Here is a 25,098-nt window from a genome sequence, read left to right on the forward strand (position 1 = left end):
CTGAAGGTCTCTGAAAGGTCTTCTTGTCTTGATTTCAATTTTTAAAAGTTTAGTTTTTAATATTCTGTTTAATTCAAAATGAGAAACAAAAAATATCAAAGTATTGAGTCCTGGTGTTGGGGAAGCAAAATCTCACAGCATCATCAAAGCCTCTTTTCCCTCCTGTAGTGGGTTTAGCATTTGCACACTTCCATAACACAAGACTTTCTTTCCCTCAATGCTTCATTCCTTCATCTTGCTGCCTTGTCATGCTGCTCTGTTCCTTCACCTGAGTTGTCTCCCCAAAGTACCTCTGGCATCCTACCAAGTTGCAGTGAAAGAGAGTATCTGTTCTTCCTGGTGAGCAGAAATACAGCATTATGCCTAAACACACCTCTCTTGTCTCCACCAAAAGAAGACCTGGGGTCAAGGCCGGATCTGTATTTACACTGATATATTTCCAGAGGGAATACAGTGAAATCAGACAGTTCAGTTATTCAAGTTTAGTGTTGTTAGTAGTGTTTACACTAAGAATATTCTTATCATCACTGCCACAACAGTTACTAAAATTGAAGCTTTAGCAAAATAAATGAGGTTTTCTATTTTACTTTCCAGGAGCCCAAGTTAGTTTTGACCAACATTAATTCTTGGAACTTCAGCATTATACCATCCTATAAGTCAAGTTCCAAGCAGCAAAGTTTTCATAACATCTAAAAAAAGTCAAAATATATTTTCATAAGCTCTATCTCTTTTAGAAACTATGATCAAAATTCATTAATTATCCCGTTTCCTCCTCTTTTATCTACTCCAGTCAGTGTGAAACCTTAGGATGCATACTGACTTTCACATGATCAGAGTCTACAGTTATTCCTGCTTGGTTGTGATTTCTTGATGATGTCTTCAGAACACGTAATTTCCTTGTGACTTTCCCTTAAAATGCTGACTTGAGAACTAGTTTGTGTTTATGAAGAATCAGCATCAAGTTCAATGAATGCACTATGGACTGAGTATTTGTGACTCTATGTGAAGCTTTACTCCACTATACCTTCTCTGACACAGCATAGTGACAGCAACCAGGCTCCAAGAGTAAAAGATAAATGTGCCTTTCACATCCTCTGTGAAAAAAATCCATTACTTACAGCTATGAATACCTTACCCAATAGTCACTTCCAAAGATTTTTTTCTTCTAAGGCCATGAAAGCTTCTAGGCTTTGAAAAATCTCTTTCCATGTTAAAACTCTAGGTGCTAAACATTAGAAAACAATTATAACCTTCTCAGCCTGCACTCAAAGATCACAATAATATTATTCCTGTTTGAGCTGGGAAGAAAGCTATATCTGTATAGCCTGTCTGGACTTACCACATTTTTTTTTCTGCTGTATCAGCTTCTCATCCAGTTTTGGGTTTGAGACTCACTTTCATGATAAATGTCTGTGCTTGGTGAAAATTTCATTTTTTATAAAGCATATCAGGGGGAACATAACAAAAACCTCCCTTAAATGAGACTTTTTGTAATGCATTGCAGCGGTAGCTCAGCACTTTGGGAGGCAATAAGGAGAGAACACACACTACTGAGACAATGCATGGTAAAGAGTGCTCCACTTGCCACACTGCCCCTGGCCCAAGGTTTTCAGGCAGCACTGTTTATTACCTGCTTCCCTTCCTGCTCCACCAAAATTCTATGATGTAAACAGGGACCCTGGCCCAGAGAGGGTAATTAATGGGTGCGTGGGACATGATGATATCCATCAATGAAATAATGCAAAACTGATTATATTTTAACATTTTATTTGTTCTATGCCACCGAAGGAAATAATAAGGCCAAGTTACAGATTCCCAGCTGAGGAAGTTCCCAGTTTCTTTTGCAGTCATGCTTTTTTGAGTTTTGAATATTTTGCAAAAGCTTACAGGAAATGCTGATGAAGATAAAAATTGCTTTTAGTTTTTAGTCATCAGAGGGGGTGGATAGATGCTGAATGAAAAGAGACTGAAAAAAAGGAAAAATATATTTTCAATTAACTCTAATATTTTTCTGATTTCAGCTGGCAATATTTGAACCACTTCTATACTCTTATGCAACATGCTATAGGATTATTCTGATGATTTGAAATACTTAATTTTGGTCAGGTTCTTAATTTTTAACCTCAGAAAAAAATGCAGCAACATCCTTCAAAACACAATGCTCTCAATTCCGAAGAAAAATGAGTACTAACACAGTAGGTGGTCTTCCCACTGAATTGCTATCAATGCCTGCACCATCTGGGTTTTCCTTGGAGGCCTTGTATCCAAGAACTGACAGGACCCAACCTTACTTAATTTATGAGACAAGATCATAGCCAGTGATGATGTGAGTGCAAGCGTGTGTAGTAACATCCAAATGTTACTATACACGCTTGCAATTGTTTAAGGATTGCAAAAAAAGGTCAATTGTACGAAGTTTACAAATATTGTATGGAACAACTGCTGCATAAGTAGGATTTTAGGGTCATTATAACACCTTTATGGAGTTCTGTGTCACTGAACTTTCATGGCCTATTCAGTTTACATTCCATTTGACTGGGAAAAGTACCTAGTAAAGAAAGCAAGATTTCATTTTTTTGTTGGAAATAATACAAAAGCTTTATTTACTACACATGGATTATGTTTTGAAGCTCTAGTATGTACTCTGTTTTTTTCTTCCTCCAGGACAACCAAAAGCAACAGTCAAGTTGCCTACCGAAAATAAGATAAAGAATGGAACAGAGTTCATGCAGAATTAAGCAATACTTTTTGTGTCAAAAAACCTTACCTTTTTACTAAATTTAATTTCATCCTATTTAGAATTTAACAAAAAAAAATCATGTTTAAAGGATTCTAAAGAAGAAAATTTTATTATTTAAACCCTGAAACAATACATATAGAAGAACATTAGTTACAAACAGAAGTATATATTTATAAAAAGCTGTAGAAGATAACTGAGAGCAGCAAGCTTTTAAAATCTCTGAACAGTACATCTGAGTCATCAATATCACATATAACTCTGAAAGAAACTGATACATTTCATGATTAATAATTTCTTAACCAATAACCCAAACTGGAAAGGTTGTGGAAAACCTATTTCAGAAGTTCATATCCAGGTTTAATACAAGCAGAGCTGAATTACAAGTCACTGTAGTCCTGACCTCCTACTCACTCACAAATTTTTCATATTACCAAAAGTTTTTGTTTCTACCCTTTTATAGTTAGTAATTTGGCTACTTACTCAAAGAAACATTTTATACTAACCTAGATATTACCAGACTCTTTTTTTCATTCTTTGTTATTTTTTCTTTTTAATTATTTTGCTTTCTTCTTCCCTCTTTTTTTTTTTAATAAAAAGATCCACTGCACAGACTTACACATTCCCTAGAATATGCAGTAAAGAGACAAGATATAAAACTTTGCAACCAATATCCAGCAACAATGGGCACGTTTTCACTTAATTTCCTCTTAAAATCAGAAATACATCTGGCCTGTCTAGACAAAGACATAGGATTAAGATTTCAGGCACCCGACTTAGGAGAACTGGATCTCATAAAGAGAGCATAGAGGAAGGACAAGTTCTGAACTTTCTGAAATTTCATGGTGAGAAGACTTCCCTACAACTGAACCAAGCTTTAAGCTGGGAGAAACAGCTGTAACACCTACTAATTCACTGGTGTTAGAGACAATGTTGATGGCAAACATAGGAACTGGGAATCTCCATGAGAAGCACTGCCATCTGCTCCTGGCATGCCTTCTTGAGGGCAGCTGCCAAGACATGGGTTTAGGAAAGACAGGTCCTACCTTATGAACCTGATCTCCTTCTGTGACAATATGACCCACCTAGTGGATGAGGTGGGCCTGTGGATGTGTCTACCTGAATTTTAATAAAGCCCTTCTCACCATCTCCCACAGCATTCTCCTGGAGAAACTGGCTGCTCATGTTTTAGATGGGAACACTTTTCTGGGAAGAAAACTGGTAGGATGGCTGGTCCCAGAGAGTGATGGGGAATGGAGTTACATTCAGCTGTTGATCACTAGGGATGTTCCCCAGGACCAGTGTTGGGGCCAGCACTGTTTAATATCCTTATCAATGGTCTGGATGAGAGGATTGAGTGCCTGCTCAGTTGGTCTGAAGATGACACCCAGTGGGTAGGAATTTTGATCTGTTTAAGGGTGGGAAGGTTCTGCAGAGGAATCTGGACAGGTTTGATCAATGGGCTGTGATTAACTGTATGAAGTTTAACAAACCCAGGGGCCAGGGACTGCACTTGGGTCACCACAACCCCAAGCAGTGCTACAGGCTGGGGGCAGAGTGGCTGGAAAGCTGTCCAGTGAAAAAGGACATGGGCTGCTGTTCAGTCTGCACTCTTTGAAAGTCATTGAGATGAAAAGCAAAGCTCTTCTTCACTGATATTTTCTTTACCTAAGAATTAATAATCAAATGTAAATTGTTTAACCATTTTGAACTCAATCTAAGTCTGCAGCCAAAGACCATACCAGAAGACTCTTCTATCATTCAGAAAAGAAAGCAATACATAAACATGGTGTTCACCTTTTCATGTGCACACAACAGGGTAAAGAAAGAGCATTTTGAAAAATGCAGGGTTGTTTTAACAAGAAAGTCAAATGCAGTTCCCATTACTGAAAATACATCTGTGCATTATGATTATCATATCTATGCTGCAGAGAGAGTTGCATTATGTAAATTCATATTCCTTCCTTTTGCTTCGTCCCAGACTGATTCAGACATATGGTTTGCAGAATGCTTGCAACTGTCTCATTTTTGGCACTTCAAATACAGGAAGCAATATGTTATTTGTATATTCTGTTAGGGACTAATACAATACAAAGCCCACTGAAACAGCTCAACTTTGGATCATACCCTTCAATTCTCTCCTGACTAGTCTACACTGTTTCCTGAAAAGGCATCACAGAATTTTTTGCAAAGGTAGTTTGACAGCTGCTCTACTGGTTATTACTAGTCTTTTCCTGCATTGCTCTGCACTTACCCTGCAATTTTTTTCCATTGCCTCCGTGTTAGGCTCCAGACCTGATCTCAGTGTAGACAACAGTAATCTTTCCATTACTTCATTACAAACGGTTTAGATTGGAAACCAAGTCTGCTCTCCAGGGTGAGAAGTGAATTGCGTGACTTCCAGCTAGAGAGACTCCTCTCTCCATCAGGACGCTTGGCTATCCCACCACACCCTAGTTTCTGAGTACTTGAAGGAAAGCTATGGATGTGCTGTGTCAGCATGTTAGGCAGCAGTGCTTGTAAAGACAAGACATAAAATACGTTTCTGTGATTCAGTGTCAACAATGCTTATATGTCATTTCCAGCTACATTTTGTTCTAATATGGCTTACATTAGTGTCATTTAATCACAATTTTATTTTTGCTCTCCTTGAGCATCACTACCAGTGAAGCTGCTTTTCGAAAAATCTGATTGATCACAGAGAATACAATGATACTGAATATTATACCTTAATCTTTTTAAGAAGTACACATGGTCATTAATTTACTCTTTGTGAAAAGACACTTTTTCAGTTCTGTCTCTCAAGATCTACAGTAAGGTCTTTTCTTCTAGGAAGAAAACAGGTTAATAAATAATCCAGAGTCTGAGGTTTATTGGCCTTTTTTGTCATTCACCTCCAGTGGGAATTATAGCAAGGAACAGTTGCCCTTGTTAACCTGCAAACATTTTTCACTCAGTTAGGTCATTGCCTCTGGCTCAAGGGTCCAATTTTCCTTTCATTCATTAAGCACATTGGGAAGCGGAGTTCCTAACCCTTTCCAGTCTAAATGTGGAACAATCACATCCCCTCACAATCAAGTGCCAATGTGCTGGGACCTTTACGTTTCACTGTGATCTCTCAGTGACGCAAGTTTTTAACAATTGAAGGATATTAAGTCAAAAAGTTGTTTTCTAATTGGAGGAGCTCAGGGGATTTCAAATAATGAACTCTTATAAACTGGAAGCTGGTACATGTGCCTTTCCAATTATTTCTGTTTCAAATCAGGCAAGAGGGCACTGCTAATCTCAGAAAGCAGATTTCAGAAGGTCTATCTAGAAATTAAGGCCATAAAGCATAACAGTTGAGCAGGCATAGACCATTAATGCTTTGGGGAGATGAAATTGCACAGTCTCATATGTCATTTTACTGGATGTTGTAATAGCTAACGGACAATGTAATTCCAGATTTTAAAGTGTGTTTGATATAGCTAATTCACTCCTATAAAGACAGGCTGAAAGGGCTGATGCCGTTCAGCCTGGAGAAGAGATGCCTCTGGGGAGACTTAGAGCAGCATTCCAGTACCTAAAGGAGGCCAACAGGAGAGCTGGAGAGGGACTTTTTACAAGAGACTTCACTGATAAAATGAGGGGTAATGGTTTCAAACTGAAAGAGAGTAGGTTTAGATATGAAGAAAAAATTTTTTACTGTGGGGGTGGTGAGACACTGGCACATGTTTCCCAGAGAAGCTGCAGATGCCACATCCCTGGAAGAGTTCAAGGCCATGTTGGATGGAACTTTGAGCAACCTGGTCTAGTGGAAGATGTCCATGCCCATGGCAGGGGAGTGGAACTAGAGGATCTTTAACATCCCTTTCAACCCAAAGCATTCTATGATGATTTTATGATTCCCTTTGGAGCATTCATAAAGAAAGAAGGGAGAATGAGTGTTTCTTATTGATAAAAGATTTTGCTGCAGAGAATCTTTGGATGGAAGAATGGTGGTTGCAGTCTTGTAATTAATAGGCAAATGGGTGAGTTCTTTATATAAATGCTTCTATACACATCATTGGCTGTGCCAAAATATGACAAAGATATCTCTCTGCAATAAGTTAGCAGCAGTGTCTATACAAGGCCACCTCTAAAAGATAAGCAGAAAAATCACTAATCCTTTACAGTGGTATAATTAGATATTTTGTGAAGTAGGATGCTTTAAAATGGGAATTAAATATCAGGGAACCTCTGTACAACTGTTCAGAAGAAGCTTTGAGACATGGCAAAGGAGAAGACACCTGAATAGGAAAAATGTAGAATATTTTGAATCTCATGTCATCGGATTTCTCCTCCTGATAAGTGGTCAGAAAAAAGTAGAGAAAGGATTTTTTGGGAGCTGTATGTAATGGTTTAAAGGCATAGCAAGGAGGAGTAAACTGGAAAAGTGTAGTTAGAACATGAGATAAGCACTGTATGAACTATAATGCTGGCAATGGAGGATGAAGGGAAAGGGATGAAGGCTGAAGACTGAGCAGAGGGAAATAATACACAAGGGTCTGGATGTGTGGGATGTATATAACAGCTCAGCTGCAGATGGAGGAAGAGAAAGGCTGACATTAACACTGGCATTAAACAGGAAAAGAAAAAGGAAAAGAGCTGATGTTTAGAGGCTGGCAAAAGAAAAGCTGCTGTGGGTTTTCATCTTGAAAATATTGAGCTTATTGTGGTCTGTATAAAGATTCCCAGAAAAGTTAACAGGCATGTCAAGGGAAGTATAATATTGTTCAGTGGGGAGAGATAGAAAGGGAAATTTGGGAATTATGTCTTGGCCAATTTTTGAAGAAATTGGAGTTAAGTCAAATTTTCAGGGAGGTTCCCAAAGAGAGGGAAAAGAAAAATTGGTGCTTTTCAAAAACACATTCATTCAGCTTCCTCGTTACTTGTACAACTGATGTGTCAAATGTCAGCATTTTGTTATTTCTAAAAAGAAGAGGAGAAAATTGTTTTGTTTGAACCCAGTGACTGCCTACATGCAGACAGAATAAGTGAAGACTTCAGCTGGAAGGGTGTAGGGTAATTAGACACACACATTTTGAAGTCTTTCCTGAATAAGTTACCCATGCAGGCAGGCTGTTTAGCACTTTTTACATTCTTAAAGGCCCAGAGCTGAATTAGGCCAGAAACTGGTCAGCTAGAAAGTTAGTCACAAAAATTAAGAAGCAATTTCTATTGGAATTTTTCAAAATTAAATTCCTAAAGTTTACATGCATAAATACCTATAAGTATACATGCAGAGAAAGAAATTGAGAGATAGCTGTATCAGTATACTTACAGACATAAAATTCCCAGCTGGTAATATTGTGTCAGAAAGTGGTAGAGAAGACTTCTGTTCAACAGTGTTTGCATCAGTCCAGCAGAAGTTCCCCTGGGTGAATTAGGAGCCAGAAGGAGTAGCTGGAGGATCTTCACTACACCACTTCCTGTCCCATAGGGTCCAGGGCAGGCAGACTTCCCTATGAGCTGGACCTTCCCAAGGCTTTCAGACTACTACTGACTCTAGAAAACTATTTTTTTTTTTTAATTTATTTTTTTTAATGAAACATGAAAGTCTTCCATACTGGAATGAAAACAAAGCTGCTCAAATTTGTATGTGTGTGGCAGATTTATGCTGGAGGAATTCAACTGTCTCTCAGATGGTGGTTGTTACAAAAGCCTGGGACATCAGAGATTCAAATTCTTCAAGGTTCAAAGAATAGTTCTTCATCCATAAAACAATAAAAAAAGGCTGAGTGGGGCCTACCTCTTTTTTTTTCCAACCTGGACCACAAATATTTTTCTCTTATGTGTTGCCTCTCAAAAGAAACCAAACAAACCTGATATATTGCTAAAAGTTTCCATTTGGACAGAACACCATATTCTTTGGAAACTCCAGTGAAGTATAGTTTTTTTGACTCCTGTAGAGAAAAAGTTTTTGAGTGCTTGAAGGATGCCATGAGGCCAATGCAATTTTCTGAGTTTTTTCCTCTGAGTATGGGCATCAAGCAAAGCAGTCCGAAGATAGCTTTATTTCAAAGGGAATGTCTAAATTTCATTTTTGTGTGAAAGAAACTAAATTTAGAAATATCAAAACACGCTGTGGATTGGGATTGATGCTTTCTGACCAGTTCTGGTTACACACACAGGTGTTCCTGGAAGCTCAAGGGTCTTGGCTAGAGGATGAGCTGAATGATAGAGAAAGAGTAATGTTACTGTCAGGTCTCATCACAAAACCTGTAATGATATTGCTACAGAGTACACACTTTCAATGTCAGCAGTTACTATAATTTTATTGGTAGTCTTTTGTCATGTGGTAATGTTTCTAAAAGCCCAACTTCTGGAAACTTGCAAAAAACATGTGAATTTAAGTGCAATTTCCCTGTTTGAAATAGATTCAGGTATGGATTGGCCACAGGCAAAAGTTTAAAATCATGAATCAAAATGCTCAACCATCACAGAGCAGGCAGGAAGACACTTCTCTTCACTATATTCCTTTTAAGTTCATTAATTTTTAAAAGATTTCTGAATTTTGGAGCCAAATTCATAATGTTTGAGTGCTCAGGTTTGGCATAATTGATTTTTCTGCCACCCACATAAGCTGATGCAAGCAAGTCATTAAAAAGGACTGAATATGTCTAGTTCTAAGGCTCTGCCAAACCCCTGTTTGCTGACAAGAGAAGCATTTTTGAAAGTCACAAGAAACAGTGAAAATATTTTTGTCAGCTTTAAAAAAAATCTGTTTCACCTCTGTATTCCAGGCCACACAGACTGAAATAATTTCTGAAATGGAGTTTGCACAGGAAAGAATGTCCTTATATACATTTGTTAAATCACTGAGGTCCAAATGCACTACTGATTCTTTACATTATAAGTCAATGTTACAAGACAAACTTTAATTCTGTGAGTGCATCTGATAATAACAGATTGTAATAGTCTGCTCAGGAAGAAACACTTGTAGGTTAACTTCTTGATCACATTGAGAAATTATTTAAGAAACACTGCAAAAGCTGTTTACACTTTCCATGTATTATACATAAATATTTGTTTATGGAGCAACTGTGTGGTGCTTTGCCTTTGTCAGCAACTGGAAATTGTTACTAATAACAACATTTAGGGTTATAAATTCCATAACCCCTATCTGACTCCATGCTGTACTTTCCAAGAAATTGCAAAGTGAGAACTCTGGCCTGGGCTTCAAGGAAGAGTTATGCTGAGATGCACAAAAGCGTTCTGTGAGAAACTTCAGTGCTTCCTGCACTCCACACTCCCCCCATCCCCACAGCCATGCAGAGGACACTGAAGCCTTACACAAAAGTGTGTTTACAATGTGAGTTATCCAGAACTGTGAGACCATTTTTAAAACCAGACCAAACCTCTACCATGCAATACATTATCACAGAATCACAGAATCATTTACTTTGGAAAAGACATCCAAAACCATCAAGTCCAATCTTTGACTGATTACCATCTTGTCAACTAGACCATGACAATAAGTGCCACATCCAGTTGATTTTTGGACACCTCCTAAGATGGTGATTTCAAGACCTTCCTGGGAAGACATTTCCAATGTTTAAAATCCTTTCCAAAAAAAGGTTTCTCCTCATGTCCAAGATTATTCCTGATGTCCAAATCATTATATCTTATCATCCTTCTCTGTTACCTGGTTCAAACTCCTCTGTTCACTAAAAATCCAAGTCCGTGAGCTAACAAGCTCTGTGGGCACTACTGTCATATAAATACTCCTACTAGACACAAACTTTATCTTCCACTCATATTTAGATGTTTGACCATCAGTTCACTGCATTGGAAAGTTCAATTTCAATTAGCATGTCCCACAGCAAAGAGCATAAAGTCTGAAATATTTGAGAAATGTTAGGAGTCAGTTTAAAGAAGTGAGCCAAAATTGAGCATAATCAGCAAAATTCCTTCCTTGTATTCCAGATAATATCAGACATTGGCCAGATACTTGGGTACTAAGAGCAGAGCTTAGAGAATTATCATTTTTGTAATCTTGTAAGTTATCTGTATACGTAACATTGCCAGGTAAAAGGCCAGTGGCATCTTACACCACAGAATAAAAAAATTAACTCAGGAAAGCATTCTGGGTGTTCTGCTCTGTGGCAAGGTTCTCTCCTTCAATGAGCAAAAATCCCAAATCCAAAAGTTATCCCAGAGAAATCAGTACAGTATTTGGCCCATTGTTAGCATACTGTGCTTCGCAATCTGTAACACAGAACAATACCCAGTGGATTTTGAGAGTTCAGCTTTCTTCAAAACTATTTCTTTCCTTCATACAAAAAAGGACAAAAAAGAAGAAAACACAGAAGCATGGGAAAGTAAGTTAGGCAGGAAACAAGTCTGTATTCATATTTGTTACCCAGAAGAAAAGTAGATTTAAAAAAATAAAAAAGATACATATTTAAAAAGCTGAACATTTAAGCTTAATTTTAATTAGTATTTATTCAGAGTCCTGTGGGAAAAGAATGAATGCCATATAACATATCTGATGTTGGAAGGCTCTGAATATCCTCAAATTCATGTTGATTAAAGAAGGAAACATGGGAACAGAAGGTCTTATTTTATATTTTTTTATTTAGAATCTAGGCCACAGTTTGATAATAGTTAAGTAAAACATTAGGGATTTTTTTTCTTTATTATGTAAGAATTCCTAAGAGAAGGATCTTGAGAAGATTTTTATTTAAGGCTCTGTAAGAAATGAACCTCATCTGCTTTAATTGATTATGTGTGTGGTCAGTATGCCTAAAGACATCCCCATCCCTTATATAACAATTTTGTTGTAAGGTTTTCCTTGTTCACATCTACAGGATCAATAAATGCAAATGCAAGGTCTATGGTAAGTGTGTCTCAGTTAATCTTGCCTGTCATTGAAAAAGCAGTTTCAGAGTAGTTCTGTCTTCAATAATATCACTTAAAAAAATCTAGAAACTAAAGGCAGCTCATAGAGTTATAGTGCAAAGAAACTCAATCCATTGATGTTCATTTTGTGCTTGTTATACTGCATGGGAACAAAGAGTAGTCTGAGTTCTCATAAATCAATAAGAAAAGCAAATGACATGTAGCCTGAATATATATGAGAATAGAAATTAAAAATCACTTCTGTTAGACTCATACATATTTCTTACTACTTTCTTACTAGTAGGTACATCAAATCCAAGAAATTTGGAAAATCCTCCAATGACAAATCATTCAGTCTTCTCACTATGATATAATTCCCCAAAAGATTTCTCATTCTAGTGTCAGAAATCACATCTACTGGCCACTGTCCTCAAGGAAAAGGTGAATAAATTCTCCCTAAAAATTCCTTTGAGAAGAGAGGTTATCCCAATAGAAGGCAGCATCCCCAGTTCTCTTCCACTTCTTCATTAACAACCAGGACACAGGACTCGAAGGAATAGTAAGTTTGCTAACAGCACTAAACGTGGAGGAACTGTCAACTCCCTCAAGGGCAGGAACAGGCTCCCCAGGAAAGTGGTCACAGCATTAAACCTGTCTGAGTTCAAGAAATGTTCGGACAGCACTCCCAGGCATATGGTGTGATTCTTGGGGTGTCCTCACAACACCAGGTGTTGGACTCCATGAACCTGGATGGGTCCTTTCCAATTTAGCATTTTCTATGATTCTATGGTCCCTATTGGCAAAACCCCTCACATTATTAAAATCTTACTTGCGGCACCATATGTCACGTTTTTCTTAAGAATGATTGCTGCCATCCCTCAATTTTTATTTTTCTTTACCTTGTACCACATGGGAGGGTGTTGCTCAATGGTGGCTGTGTTTTGAAGAATCACTACCAGACACCGAAGCTTTGGCTTGAGCTTCCAGAATCCAGTGTGATCTATAAAGTCCAGTGCTGACAATGTACAACCAATCTCCTTCCTTTTTGCACAATCCAAAGTGTGCAAAGAAATTAAATACTATTACTTGATCTAATACAGTGGATGAAGAGTGCTATGCACACAGACTTCAAACACATTGTTATATTTTTTAACAATCTGCACAGTAGATTTTGTCTGGGGGAGGTTACGGCACAGATCTTACTGCACTGTTCATGCAACTAAATGAAATAATTTTCTCTATATTATATATATATATATATATATATATACTATGTATTATATCTATATATATTATATATATTTCTATATATCTGAAAAGAAAGGAAGAACAGTTCCAGTGAAGACCTGCTTTATGAAATCATGGCAGTGCTAACAAGGCATTACTAAAACAGCATCTTTGGTTCTATGAGAACTGGCAATTGTTGATACTTAGTTGGAAACATTCTGGTTTTCTAGGATGGATTCGTCAGTTGGAGGGTGGAACTATAAAGCTCAAAATATTTCTTGAAACACTTTAAAAGTCCTAAAAATTAAAGTCACTTCCAGTAAGAAGGAAACTGTTTGATAAATATTTTCATTAAAACATACTTTTGTTTAGAAAATAACATAATTATCAGCCTACAGATCCATTCTCCAAACCTTTATAAGGGTTAAAGGGTAGAGATCATGAGTTTTTGTGGGGTTTCTTTGTTGCTCAAAACTAAGTTCTCCACCTAATACTGGACAAGTGGGAGAAGATTTTTTCAAATCCAATTTCCTTCAAACAGGAAAAAAAAATTAGCAAACAATTAGAGACCTCTTTTTATGTGTGACCCATCAAATTCTGTATTTTGACTCTTAGATATGTTCTCTGTTTCAGAGAAGAGATCCATTCTTCTTTCAAATCTGCCTAAATCACTTGCAGTGAACCTGCTGTGTATGTAGAAAAATCAGTTTTACCCTGTCCTGGACAGGACGCCTAATTAATACCTAAGTTCCAAAAATTTGTTGAACTCATCTAGAATTCACATAGAAGACAAGCCCCCAAATGCCTCTCTGTATCATCTTGAAAGCTAATTGGGTTTTAAATAAACACACTGTATACTTACCAGGTTTTTCAAAATCAGCTGCTTCAGGATTTCTCTCAAGACATCTTTTTATTGCACTGATTCATATCATTCCAAAGGTCTGCATATTTCCTTATCCTATTTCCCTTTCCAGCAGCTGTTAGCTACCTTTGATCTGGGAACATAATTTGATAGACTAGGGTGCTGTGTTCTGGCTCCTCTCTCCCAGTATCAGAGGGGTCAGCCATCCACATGTGCTCACTTTTTATATGCCCAGAGGTAAATAGTCACACTCAGTCTTTCTCTGTGCTATCTTTCAGCTTTCCAATCATGGGTAAAGCATTTAGGTATTTTTAAAATCAGGGAACGTTTTCCCATTGATGTCCAGAATGTCCAGAATTTTCTAAATTGCTGTCACTGTCTCTACTAGGTATCCAGATCTCCTTGAACACCGGACAGGGAAATGTAAAAATGTGGGAAAAGAGCATAAGTGTCAAACTTCACTGTGACAATCTTACAAGACTGTCCTTTGGGAATCAATCAATCAATCAATCAATCAGTCAATACCAGCTGTGAAGCAGCAGGACAGGTGTTTAGTTTCTGGGTTTTGGAGCCTTCCTATCCTCATCACATCTTCCCTTTTTCTTTCCATTCTTTGTTAGGCTAAAACTGAAGTTGCTGTTTCTCATTCCTATCCAGTTGCCTCTTGTACAATATATTTATTTCTTGTCTTTTGTGTTTGTATAAGAATCTTGTAGCACTCAAGTACACACACTGAAAAATAAAGATTAATCACATAAACTGAAAACTCGAAAGAAAAGAATCAACAGAGTTGAAAATGTTTAAAGTCCTGCAAGGGTTTAAAAGGTTACAAACTGAAGGGACAAAGGTTTTTGGAAGCAGACTTATGAGTAAACAACCTCACTGTGACCTCATGCTCATATAAGGAGTGAAGAGGAGGAGATGAACCCGTTAGGCAGGAAGTTATAAGAAATCTGCTGAGCTAAAAAACAGCAGAGAAAATAATATATGAAGGTCTACAGTTGAATCTGAAGAGGGGGAATCTCCAAGGACTAACTGGAGAGAAGAAACTACATTACAACATTTTCCTGGCCTATAAGCCTAAGTTAGGAAGTAAGCAAAGTCCAGACCCAGTGCCAGATTGCTAGGATTCACTGAAGCTTACTGTGTGCCAGAACATTCTCCAAATTGAACAAGAGGGAACAGAGACAACAATGACCCTGTTTTTTATAATCTTTCTTAACTAGGAGCTGTAAAGCAACAAAACCTAGGGACTGATCTGGAGATGATCCACATGAATCTGCTTAGCTGTCCACAGGAAGAAAACTCCCAGAACAATGCACAAGAGGGCTGAGACTAAAGGGATTTGGATGACTATCAAAACGTAGAGAAAGAGGTTCATCTCTACTATCAGACAAGATGCTCAAGTAATGAGTTAAAGAAATTTCTGCAAACCAACCTTACAGTTTTTCTAGTGTGAGAAGACAGGCTGCATTACCCATCAAGTGAAGAGACAATACCAGTTCAAAGAGTATCTGACCTTACTATAGCATGAAACCAGAAGCAATGACTATAGAGAGAAGTTACTGGAATGGCAATCTGTACTTATTTATACTCAATTTAACTGGAAAGGGGGCCAACAAAATGCTAAGGAAATGTGGTTAACTGACAAAGCACTCTGCTACAGTCAAAACGAAGTATGAAAGCCAGGTTAGGAAAGAATAGGAGCTGGAAGCAAGTAAAAAGCCTACATGGAAAAAAAAATTATTCTTGCAAGAACCCAGGAGGTGTTTATTTTAGAGAAAAAGCGAGGAGCCAGAATCTGGAGATCCAGAACAACTCCAGTTAGGAGACATAGTTTAGGATATAAAGAGTCTGAAGGTGTATGAACATGTAAATAATTAAGATAATTAAGCAAATTTTGTGTCTTCCCTAGCATAACAGATTGCTTTCCTGTGCTGATACAGACACATAAAGGGCATTGTACCAGTTTCTTCCTGGAGTAGTGCATGGGTTAAGTTATCCATTCCTTCACAGTTTCAAACAACTGTAGAGCAGGAACTATGTTAGAGGGGGTCATCTAAAATACATTCAATGCCATCTATGTTGGTTATTTCCAAGCTGAAAAAAACCCAAACCTCCTTGCTCCATCTTCATATAATTTGACTTGTTGGTAAAGAACAAAAGGAACTGACAGAAGACAGTGTGGGATCACAGAAGTGTTTCACACCACATGCCTTAGTCTACTGACTTAGGACCCCCTCTGTCTCCCCTGTATTTCTATAGTGAATAGACAACGACAGGCAGTTGTCAGGCAATTTTTCAGAAATGGTCCCAAGATGTTTCTGTATCCTCCACTGAGTACTTGTACAGAATTTGGAAAGGTTGGTCTTCCAGGCTGGGTGCTTCAGTTGAGTGTCCAAAGTCAGACCGTGGCTAACCCCAAACTATCCCTCATCCCAGCGCCTCAGAGATTAAGGTAAAATAAGACTTCAGGGGTCAACTCGCTATATAAATGAATTCCTTAACTCTAGTCTGTACTTTGTAATATTGCTTTCAGGAAGGTTTCTATACATAGAGACTACATAAGGTCAGCATTTATGTCCTACAAATGAGTCCCTTAAAAATTCTCCGGTGCTCTTGAATTAGTTTATAGAAATATTTGTTCCACATGAACATTTGCCTCACCACACTTGTCCCAGCTTGTTATGTATTTCTTTGTTCAAAGACTTGGCTTCTCATTCCCCAGCAATCAATAATACAACATTTAAAGGATACAGGGTGCATGATGTATAATTGCTTCCCATTCTGGAACTTCCAGGTTTTTCCACCCCCCCTGACATAGTCATGGCACTTGTGATAAAGAAAGAAATCATCTTCCTGGAACATTGTGTTACCGAAGCAAGTCGAGGGAGCCAGAAGGACCAAGATGAGATAAGAGTGGAAATAATAATCTCCCACAGGTGAAGAATGTAGAAGTTGAACAGTGGACTTCCATAGGAGCAAGTTCAGTGAAGCTTTTTGGGGTGTGAGTGGATGAGGAGGTAGGTACAGCATATAAAGGCAGTAATGTGTGTGTACACATACACATGTGTTTGTTTATTGTAGATGAAGGAAGAGAGCGAATTCAAAACTCTATAACTCAAAATAAAATGAGCTGAATTCATAACACGAATTTGTGTGGCAGCCTTTACTGCACATGTCACATCTGGAATAATCTGGGGTCCAGATGGTTGGATAATGAGAGCTCACCGGCCTGTCCTGGAGAAGGTTCCCAAGTCTCTTCCCACACATGTTGACTCAGGGAGCTGCAAGTGCTGTGCCAGTAGGCACACCGCAGTGCAGGCTAGATCCATGTATGTTTGAAACAAGTGCGACCTCTGGAAAATAATTCATCCAGCGCTGGAAATCCTGGACTAACACAGACAGGAGTAATCTTTGTGACAGTGACATTATGAGGGCGGACTCTTCTAAAGGAAGCATTTCACTGTTTGACTACAACAATTCATGAGAAGTCTATAATCTGAATTTCAATTGTTTTTTTCTCTGTGAATTACCAATATCTGACTGCTCAGCAATCAAAACTATGGGGAACAGTCATCAAAACTACGGGGAACAATCATCAAAACAACGTATCACTACTTGGGTACTTTAACCCCATTCATTCTTTTTTAAAAGTGCTGTCAGGCTGTTGGCTCTGCTACAAAAATAGTATGAGCTAAGGAAAGACATGTGAACTCAAGCCTAAAGCAGCATTTAAAGGGAAACAGACTACACAAAGTATTAAGGTCTGTGGTGGTGAAGGAGACACATACACACAAATGCTGAGTCTATTGGCTGGTCACAGAGAAGGGATTTTCTGCAGGCGAAATAAACCCCAGCCCTGTTACTAGTGTTATTAATTTTTTCTGGATCATCTTTTGTGCCAGCTCCACCTATCATTCACACTTCATGGATAGTTCAATTAAAAGCACTAACAACTGCCAGCTTTATAATGTTAAAAGAAAACAGTTGTTATTAAAACAGAAAATAGCAGCAACCCATATCATCAGACCACCATAACATTGCACAGCTTGGCACAAGTCTCGAAGTCTCTGCTCTACTGAGGCCCTGTCCAGACCACACACAGAGCCTGAAATAGAATATAAATCATTAAAAAAAAAGATGAATATAAGATGTTATGTCTTAATAGGGATTTGCAATATAATCATCTGCTTTGCCTAATCTCTAAGTGGCATAGATGATAAAACTTTCCACCCTAGGGAAAAGTCTGATATTCTGATTTTTATAATTAACTGAGAAAAAAAGTTTAAAAATACTCCTTTTTCTTTTTTAGCTTTTTAGCTGAATTACTTTAATATCCTTGAATCAATGTATTTTATCTGATCAAATCCAAACTGAAATAAAAGGATGTATTCTGTCTGCTAGAATGCATCCCCAGAGACTAACTGCCATGCAGTACGGAAAACATAGTCCATATGTACAGCATCTTTTCTATAAGGAAGAAAAGCATGAAAGATCCAAAGCAACAAATTTTATATGTCACTGCTTAACTTATGCTGAAACAAAAATTAAACACTGGCAGACCTGAAATATTTCCATCTCCTGTGAAATCTTCAGAAAAGGGGAAGAGAAAAAAAAGAGGATCTTTTCTTATTAAAATTTCTCTTTTGATTACCCTGTTCAAATTTAACCATCTCACAGATTAAGATTACTGTCAACTTTATATGAATCATTTCCAAATGTGTATACATACACATTACAAAAAAATGTTAAAAACTACTAAAACACACCTATTCTGGTATTTTTGACATTCCACATGCAACCATTAAGAAATCCTCAAATGAAGAGTGTTTTTTCAACTGTACTAGAGCTCTCTTGTGCTTGTACATTATTACACAATCTTTAATTACACAAAATGCACGCTATTTTTTTCCACAGACGCCCTCCACCTCTTGCCCCCCCTCTGCCCCCCGTTTCATCCGCTGTGCAGAGTGAAAGGTGATGCAGAAATGAATCAGTGTTCTGCACTGAATGAGCCCATTGTCCCTCAGTCCCTTGCCTCGCCTGGCTCGCTGCACGACTTAGAAGGTGTCCGGTAAATGAGGCAAAGGGCTGCAGGAAGAGGATTGTTCATCCTGTGCTCACTGTGCCTCCCCAAAGTGCTGTCTACAATCATGCCATTAAACATACTATTTGTAGTTCTCATGCACAGGGAGACCCAAGCTGATGTTATCATTTAAAGCATAATGATAATTTTCTGTACATTTTAATAGGAACATTTGCTATGTTCTTTTATGTACAGATCTGTAGGACTTCTGCACTTGATATTAGACTTCAGTTGGCCCGAGCTTTCTGCAGCAAAAGAGAGCATTCACTGACAAATTTAATTCACAGACATTTTAGTACACATACACAAACATACACAAAAAATAGAGGGAGGATTTGAAATAAACTCCTGTAATACTTGAACAGATGTTACTCAGCAAGACTAAAAAGAAAGCAAAATCTAGTTTACACCACTGCTGCTGAGTGGTGGCCATTTATTTCAGTATCAGAAAGCTTGTTATGTTGTGTCAAGCTGATGCTGCTGAAGACTACTGAAGTGCTGATATGTGAACCTAATTTGGAGGATTTGCAAGCTGTGGAACTAGTAAGATCACAGATAACAAGGGGATGGATCTATTACACACTTTCTCTGGTTTCACCATGACATAATGCTCCAAAAATCAGAAAGTAAAATACAGAGTTGGCCCCAGTCCAAGCATCCCAATATGTTAACTACAAAGTTGGATTCGTGCATGTAGCACAATTAATTATTTTTTTTAAATTAATATTTTTTTTTAAAAAAATAACATTATCATCAGTAGTGAAGACTTAAAGTCTTTGTTAAACACACAAAGCAGTCTTCTTCCTAGAGGTAGACTGCAGTGGAAACTCAGGAGGGATATAGAGCTGCCTCTTTCCTTTTCCCTCCAGTGAGCATCACTTAGCATAGTGTGAACCCTGGGTCACACACAGTCATATGGTTTGCAGAGCTCCACTCCTCCTTCCGCTCTCCACATCACAACTTAGTTTGGCCTCTGCCTTCTGCTGCAACATACCTCTGCCCTGAAGAGAACAGGCAATCTCAATGATCAAGCAAAATATTCTGGCTCAAACTCCATTCTGGCTTTGGCTGCTTTAGTAAAACTGTCAAAAACTAATGGAAATGTGTTGCATTTACTGTAATGGTTTTTGTGTTGTAAACACCTGGTCTTGATGGTTCCGATATTTTGTATAGGCTGTAGAATGATGATTTAGATCACTGCTGGCTTTGAACTTTGAACATGTTACTACCAGACTACTCAAGCATCTATATTAGAAGCCGTGTGAAAAAGGACAGTTTCATACCAAAAAAAACAAAAAAAAACCCAAAAAAAAAGAAAACCAAAAAAATACACCAAAACACTGAAGGTTTTTGCATGTGGTGTTTGAATGAAATAGACATCCCTTACAGTTTTGAGAGAAGACAGCAAGAGACTGTCACCAGAATAACCAGTGTCCCCAGATGATGAAAATGATGAACCAGACCCAAGTCACCATCCGGAATTGATGCTACAGAGATTGAGCCTTTTTTTCCTAAACTGAGGGTAAGTACCCAAACCATTTAGCCATCATCACATCCAGTGTTTTTGTGTTGGGTTTCTGTAACTAGAAATTCCATCTTGAACCTCTCTTGAGAAAAAAACTTGATTGAAACTAGCATGCTTCCCTGTATAACTTGATCTGGTTTTTGCACTTTTCAATAAAAATAATCATACAAAAGTATGATTTGCATTATAATTTATATCTCATTTATTATCTTGGCACCTGAATTACAAACAAATTTACTTGTGAACCTAAGGAACCCTGAACAAAATTACACATTTCCTAAGAAGCCATGCTCCTGAGTTTTGTCTGATTTTTAGTCTTGAATTTGATGTCTTGGACCAAAGATTTCAGAAATAAGACATTTGGCTTCTGTTTCCAGTTCTGCTACAGAGTCTGTGATGCAACTTGGATAAGTCACTTAATATCACTGTCCCACAGTTTCTTGATCTACTAAGTAGACACAGCAGTTTGCAATCTGAGTGTGTTACAAAGCTAAATTAAAGGCCTTAAACAAAAGGTTCTAAGTGTAATTTCCATTTTTTGGTTGGTTTTTTTTGCTAGTTATAAGATGAAAGAGTGAAAGAGGGAGTGTACTGTGTTTATAAGCAGTGAACATCTGATAAGTTTTATAGTCTATGCCAATATTGCTGTAATGCCCTTTTAAACCTACTGTCCCCAATTAGAAAAAATAGGAATAAAAACATCATATAAACAAACAGTAGTGCAAAGACATGCCAAGGTGCAAAGGACCATTATGCATATCCATATCCCACTTAACAGTACAGCAGGCCTGCCAGCCTACAAAGTTTTCTGATGATTAACACCACACAAGTTTTCAGTGTTCGATGTATACTCCCTGTATATCACAGGGATCAAGTGATCAAAGTGATCAAAATAACTTTGCTTTACTCCATTTTTATGTTTCTTCATTAATCCCTCCCAAACCTTAAGTCAAAATTGCAGTCTTAAGTTCCAAATATAATTGCTTGTGCCATGCTATGTTGATACTGCAGTTGTGTATCAGATCTTGTAGTTTTACACACAGATGGATAACAAGGAACACTATTACCAAATCTGCATGGAGTTATACAGCTGAAAATTGTTCCCGTACACACTTCCATCTCTGATTTAAATGTTTGCCTTATGTTTTCAAAGTGCATGTCAACAGAATATGGGATCATGCACTTATCCACGTTGTCATTAGACCATTATCATGTCAGAAATGTTTATAACTCCAGTGAAATTACTGCATGTAATCACCTTAAATGTATTACTTGGCACATCATATCTGTCTTACAGAGCACCGCTACCTGCTTTAAAAGCTTACATGTTTGTTTACTTTTGTAGGTACAATGTATTGGACAGATGAATAAATCTGGAGAATCTGATGGATAATGCTGGAGGAGTCTTCTGCAGTTCAGTTTCTTGTTGGTTCTCTATTCCCATTACAATTTACTTGCAATATAGATGCCCAATCTGGTGGTGTTTCCAAATTTTTCATGCAGCCTATAAATCCTATAAATAAATGGTTATTATCTAACCCCATTGATCAGTTTGGTCCTGGCTAAGGTAGATAATAATTGCACGATTATCCCCAGTTTCTGAGCTACTTACTGTGAGATTAAAATCTGTTCAACACTTTTAACTCATGCTATTTTTCCAAAGTTTATCTGATTTTTTTAAAATTCAACTTTCTTAAATTTTTTTTGTCCCAAGTGCCAATATTTCTGTATTTATACAAAAGGACCTCAAATCTATCTCTAATTCAATTCAATTCAATTCAATGTGAATTTGCTTTGACAACCAGGAAGTTTCTTCCATTATGCCTTTGTGTTTCATTTTCTTGCAAAAACTCTGCCTTTACTTTAACCCATTCATTGGATCAACACAATCTATACCAAATAGGCCTTGACATTTTATGATGCCAAATAAGAGAGATGAATATTCTTCCAGTTGAACTCTTGATGATAGCATACCCCTTTCCCTATATCACAGTTCAAAATACCAAGAGCTGTCAATAAATGTAAAATGATAAATAACAATCCAGACTCCAAACCTTTATCTCCTGTCCTACCCAGGAAAAAAAGAAATGCTGAAGTCACTGCTGACTCATGCAATACTTGTTATGAGAAAACAACCTATTTCTTTGGGAATGACATTTTTCACTATGGCCTATATCATTGATGTTTGGAAACACGTTAAGAATCTAAATAGCCTAGACTGAAAAAAAATGCAATATAGATGATTGGAACAGGCTCAGAATGAAGACAAAAATTCCTTTATTTTCTCAAGTGCCAAAACAGTATCTCAAAGATGATACTGTTCAGTCTAAATCTAAATATGCAATAAAAATCCTGCCTTGGTTGGAGGATCAGCTTAAGGTAAATTTCAGGCACAAAATATGAAGTCACCATGAGGAAATTCATTATCAAAAATCATTACATCAATCTCAGACTTGCTGTTCCAATGTCCATGTCTCAGGGCAATTATAAAACTGCTTCAAGTCTGGAGTGAAGACTGTATTTAAAAGCTGTCTGGAACAGCACAGCACTCTACAGTAACAAAAGTGTTTATCTAGGCAAAAGACACAATTTTCTCACAGACCTTTCAAAACTGTTAAATGGGCCCACTCACCAAGTAATAAACTTTAGAAATCCCACCACCTTTTGCTCCAAGGTCAAAGAATATTTCTTTTAGATGGACTTGTAAAACCGTAACTGTATCTATAAACACAAAAGAACAAACCAGAAGAAGCTCTACTAAAAAAAATCTAAACATAGTTTTCCCTATGGAAATGAGATCTGAAAATAAAACAAACCCTCATGCTGTTGCTCATTTTTTGAGGTTTTATTGAGGGTGCTCAGATACTGAATTAAGGAATATGATAAAAGAACTACATCTGAAAGGATACACATATAGAGGTATTCCAAAAAGAAAACCATCTCAAGGTGAAATATCCATAGACCAGAAATGCCCACCATTTAACCATATTTATTGTTTGACCTCTCACCCCTAGGTCAAAGTTCTGAACAGTTACAGATCTAAAAGTTTCCAAACAAAACAATTCAATATTATGTGTAGAAATACCTTTTCAAATACTCTTACATACTTTTGTATGAATGCACTATCAGTCATTTTACTGAGCAAATTATATGCCCTAGATTTCAGCTATGACCCATCCTTCAGCGTTTTTTTTGTCTAAAGAAGCATTCCATGACTTTTTTTACTGCACCTGATATTTTCAGGGGCCTTTTATTGTAAAAACTCTACATTTAACATGGAAGACATCTAGTAAGCAAAATTATTATGTAATTTTTATCTAAAGATTCATATCAACTCTCACTAACACCATAAGTGCATCTGTTTAATTTGAATTTATGCCTTTGATTTGCTCTGATGGTGTTTTAAATCCCCTGTCAATTTTTGGTTTCTGCCACATGTCCACCACATGTATTGTATAAAAATAAAGGTTATTTTTCTACCACCCACCTATAAAGATTATTCTGCTACCAAAATGTGCTGAAAATTCTTCTTGGGAATTTACTCTAAGCATAATATAATCAACCTGTGAAAAGCCAGTCTACAGTACACAGTAAGAATCCTAAAAGTTGCCAAACGGAAGACAACCACTTGACCAAACAAGCACATTATTTATTACCTACCCTGGAATGAGAATAAGGTCTCCAGAGATGAAGGGCTAGGACACTAAACCTTAATTCTAGGACTGGAAAAACTACTTGCTTCTCCACGTTGTTCACTGAATTTAATCTGTTCTCTGTTTCTTGGTTATCCAAAATTCAGCACACAGTTTGGCTATACCAAAGGTCTAAAACTTTTGTCTTCAGCTGGAAAAATTCTACCTTATGTCACTCTTGTGGGCATTGTCATGACTTGAGACAGTGGATATCCTCATTCTTCATAGCGTTCTTACAGCAACTCAAATTTGGATGACACAAAATCAACACTTCCCCAATTTCAGATTTCCTCTTCATTCCTTCCCTAGAAAATTCATACAAACATGGAATTCAATACTCTGTATAAATACAAATATGAGCAAAATTTGAGCTTTTTTTCTTAAAGGTGTTTATTGCTTATCATAAATGCATTCAGAATATGCTACTAAAATGCATGATTTCTGTGAGTAAGACACTACAGAAATATTTTTCTGGTTATGTCCTGCAGTGCAGGCTCAGAAGTGTTCAAAATCACAAACAGAGCAAATTCTTTGAGTAACAAATGTGTACATTTTTTGTTTATGTGTAGCTCTTCACGTCAAAAAATAATCTTGGTTTTGCGAGATAAAGCTGCTGACACAGTCTTGAAATATATTTTTTGTTCTATGCCACTTTTATCTCCTTTGTAACATTCTCTAACGTGACTGCCAGAATGCTGTTCTAATTTGGGGGATAATTTTCTATATGAAAACTGACAGAATGAAAATAAATTCAAAGTTCCAGGAAATAATGAGTTCCCGATTATGTGTCTGATTACTGTCAGCTCAAGGAATGTACAGACTTCAGAAATGGAAGAGACCACTTTTCCTTTCACCAAACTGGGAGTCCTGTGTTGATTGCAAAGGGAGAAGGCTTTCAAGTCTTTTTAAATACTCCCTAGTTCTACATGAGAGTTATTTTGAGGTCATGTTCACGTTTCCAGACCGAATACAATTCTCTGGTAGAGACATCTGAGTCTTATCTGCCTATTTCTGGCTCTGTTTGAGAATGTTTATATTATTCAATGTGGGAGACTTGAACTCATGACAAGGAACATGATAAATTTTCTTAATCAAACTGGGTAT

Source organism: Parus major, chromosome 2 (genome assembly GCF_001522545.3).
Source record: "Parus major isolate Abel chromosome 2, Parus_major1.1, whole genome shotgun sequence".
Lineage (NCBI taxonomy): Eukaryota > Metazoa > Chordata > Aves > Passeriformes > Paridae > Parus > Parus major.